The following is a 3,572-nucleotide window of genomic DNA, read 5'->3' on the forward strand; positions in this document are numbered from 1 at the left end:
CCTTCCTTCCTTCCTTAGTATTTGTATCACATGAATGAACCAGATTTGGGGAACTCTTGAGGGTTTTAATCCCAATAAAGAGGTTTATCCTTAGCCAAATCACCTTCATTTGGCTGGAAGTCAGGCTGCATTGACTTTTAATATATTATTAGGGTTCATGGCACAGTCAACCAAGTGTCAACCTGGCCATCTTCGCTTTTCCTCAAGTTTGCTGCCAGCTGCCATGGAAATGGGGAGGGAAGGAGCAAAGGCATTTGGGAGGGGAAGGGTGCAGGTGGGGTGAAAGTGGAAATGCTGGGAACTGATGGGGAGGATTGGACTTATGGAAGACAGAGAGGCCAGCTTGGGTTGTTTCACAGCTTCAAGGCCAACCGTCCTGGGAATGGCATGCACGAAGGTGGCATGGAGCACCTGGAATGGCATGCACGAAGGTGGCATGGAGCACCTGAACATCTTTCTGGACATTGATTGGATTCTGTCTGTTTCACTACTGGGGTGGGCGGGCTCTGGGGTGATTTTTAATTTGTTGTTTTTTATGCGTGTTTGCTTCAGATCTTGCCTGACTTTTGCTGCATTCAGTACCTTTTCTCTGAAACTATGGAGTCAAGGATTTTCTTTCCTAGGAATTGGTCAGAGGCAGCCCTGATGCCAAGTTTGTCCTTGTAAGCTGCCCAGAGTCACTGAGTCACTGAGAGTGAGCTGGTTGACCATACAAATTTTCAAAAACAAACGTTTAGATTATCTACCCAGCGAGCGATTTTCACAAATGTGATTCATTTTTGCATAACTGTAGCTGATAAACTGCACTGTAACATTTGGAAATGTTCAAATTTTGATAAGGATTTGGTTAGCCGTCATGTATGAGATCAAAAACAAGAAATTATGATTATTCCCACCCACCCACACCGTCACCTCGTTTTTCAGGACCTTGCTTCCAACCCTTCTGTCTCTCCCACTCTTTCTGAGTGCTAGTAAAAGCCATTATCATAAGTAATTCTTTAAATTTACCCAAGGACAAGGAAAGTAGAGCAAATAACGGACAGATAAGTACTTCTTCATTCTTGCTCAGATTCTCTACTTGGCAGAAGGGGTGAGGCTGAACAAGAGGGAAAATCACTAGAATCTGCAGAGTGTTCTCCTGTGTAGATCTGATAACCCCATTGTTTTGGGGTGAAGTTCTAGAAGAACCAATGGAAGAGGGATATGTAGTTGTATCTTGGCTTGGGCAGTTTATGTTCTTCTGATGTTGAAGTTGGAGAATCATCAGCAAGGATAATTAAGACAAGAATAAATTATCCAGGATGGTAGGAACAGTGGGGACAGAAACTACCAACTGTCTCACCTTGTACAGTATAATAGGACACAACGTCAATGGGGAGGTTCTTTGTATTGAAATAAAGCACACAAATGAACATTTGTTTGCTTTTGTTTTTCTTTCCAAAAGGAAAGGAATGATGTCAGGCACACAGGGAATTGAAATCAGGGAGCTCACACAAAGGGGCTATCAAGAGCAACTTCATCTCCTCAAAGGTCTCATCCCCACTCAGACAGGACAGCTATACGGAAGGAGTGGATAAATTATATACCAACCCAGCTTACAATTTCCTAGTATCATTTTTGAAGGAACATCAAATCCTGAAACAAACAATAACTAGCCATTTCAAGGGTGAAATTTCTCATGTCCCTTATTTCTTTTTTTATTAATTAATTTTTTATCGACAAGAATAAAATACAAAACAGAAAAACAGAAAAACGAAAATCCAATACTAACAACAAGAGAAAAAGTCATTTCAAGGATGAGATTTCTCATGTGCCATATTTCTTGATTACTTCTTGACCATTGACCTTGCTTTGGGTCAATCACTGACAGTGTGTACCAGTAACCAATCATGATGCTAAAGAATCCTCTCCTCTTCCCCTTCTCCTCTGCTTCCAGGAAGGAACCTCATTTAGTGTGATCCTGCAGTTTCTTTGCTCTTTGGCCCATGTTGATCTTAGATGGATTGTGCACCTACTCTTGGAGGGCCAACAGGTAAAAGGAAGCAGAGAAGAGAGATCCTCACCACAGTGGTGTGGGGGGTCAGACACAAAACCATGGAATGGAACACAACTAGCCGTATATTAAAGTTGATCTTGGGTGAAGGACACTAACATGCTCATTCAAGAAATCCTGTAGATATCAAAGTTCTGCAACCGCCCAGGTGTATCATTTTGAAAACTAACTTATTGTTATATTGTAAAATACGAGTGTTATTTATGAGCTTGGACAGTGTTTGGACAATTTTGGCCTCCAGAGGAAGCTATTCCATAAAGCACAGCTTACAGAAAAAGGATCCATCATCTCTTCAAGCTAAACTTTGCAGCATTAGGCTGAGCTTCTCAGCAGCTAAGGACCATCACACTGAAAGAACCTTGGAGGAGATGAAGAAACTGGATGAAGGACTTTCTACGGAGGGAGCAAAATAAAGGAGAATGGCTGGAGAATGCAGGCATCGATCCTGCTACCTCTTGCATGCTAAGCAAGCGCTCTACCATTTGAGCTAATTCCCCAGCTGTCTGATAGCATTCTTGCACAATTTCCCAGGAAAGAAAGAAGCCAAGATAATGCAGAGCAACTGACAGAAGGTTGGTGCTTCATGGCGAGAGTGCAATCCAACCTACCTATATCAAAGGAAGCCCCTGGAATCAATACATTTGGAGCTTCGGAGGGACGCCTGGATTAGCAGTAAGAGAATCCCTCCAACTCAGGCGGGTAAAGCCTCCATCCAGAATGTCCCCTAATATTTGGGCTTCAGCATTTTCTCCAAGTCAGAGCATAACTCCAATCTTTTCCTTAGTTCCCAAGTGAAACTTAGCTGAAGTGAGCCAGGTCCTCAAGAGGCCATGGCGATCTAAGAAGTATTATTAAACAAAGAACTGGAGGTAATTCAACAGTTGATTATGTCCCTTTGATGTTTCTTCCCCATATTTTAATTGCTATTTAACGTTTTGTTTTTCAGATATGGAACTAAGTGATTGTTGGCTGCTGACAAAACTGACATTTTTGACCTGAGGACCTCTAGCTCTCAATGTAACTTGCACAGCACAGCACAGCACAGCACAGCACACATCTGTTCCTTAGTATGTTGTCATAGACAGATGACAATGGATACCAAGTTTGTTGACTTTGGGCCTTGGACTGGTTTGTCTAAGAGAGAGAGAGAGAGAGAGAGAGAGAGAGAGAGAGAGAGAGAGAGAGAGAGAGAGAGAGAGAGAGAGAGAGAGAGAGAGAGAGAAATTATAATAAGGGAGGAAGAATGGCAAGGCTAACATTTAAAGATTCATATTGACTAATAAGAGATTGTCTCCTCCTCCTCCTCCTCCTCCCTCCCTCCCTCCCTCCCTCCCTATCCCTATCCTTTCTCCTCTTACATGGAAACGCCAGTCCCAATCAGTTTTCTGAATGTCCTGAGGCAAGTATAGACCTGTGATTACGTACAAAGAATAGAATTGACTCTGCAGAGAGAAAAAGAGACAGCAGAGGGTTGTTGTGGAGATAAGTTGGAAAATTGTTGTGGAGGTGCCAGCTAGGC

The 3,572-nt window shown here is 42.6% G+C and overlaps 1 non-coding gene across 1 annotated transcript; it reads right to left on the reverse strand.

The window, feature by feature from the left end:
* Nucleotides 1–2,477: 2,477 nt before the first annotated feature.
* TRNAA-AGC lies at nucleotides 2,478–2,550 on the reverse strand. The gene has a single exon. It is a non-coding gene; the product is annotated as a tRNA-Ala (tRNA).
* Between the last annotated feature and the right edge of the window lie 1,022 nt (nucleotides 2,551–3,572).

This window comes from Protobothrops mucrosquamatus, unplaced genomic scaffold, assembly GCF_001527695.2.
Source record: "Protobothrops mucrosquamatus isolate PMUCROS unplaced genomic scaffold, P.Mucros_1.0 scaffold11090, whole genome shotgun sequence".
In the NCBI taxonomy this organism is placed as follows: Eukaryota; Metazoa; Chordata; class Lepidosauria; order Squamata; family Viperidae; genus Protobothrops; species Protobothrops mucrosquamatus.